Source organism: Temnothorax curvispinosus, unplaced genomic scaffold (genome assembly GCF_003070985.1).
Source record: "Temnothorax curvispinosus isolate PA1 unplaced genomic scaffold, ASM307098v1 QBEX01011350.1, whole genome shotgun sequence".
NCBI classification, from domain to species: Eukaryota; Metazoa; Arthropoda; class Insecta; order Hymenoptera; family Formicidae; genus Temnothorax; species Temnothorax curvispinosus.
This window is the reverse complement of record NW_020221130.1, coordinates 1-220: the sequence shown is the minus strand read 5'-3', so window position 1 is coordinate 220 and position 220 is coordinate 1.

Sequence of the window (220 nt, the reverse complement as noted above, 5' to 3'; positions counted from 1 at the left end):
CACACACACACACACACACACACACACACACACACACACACACACACGCACGCACGCACGCACGCACGCGCACGCACACACACACACACACACACACACACACACACACACACACACACACACACACACACACACACACACCCGCGCGCGCACGCGCACACACACACACACACACTCGATTTTTTTACTTAAACAATTATCTTCCAATGCAATATTATTT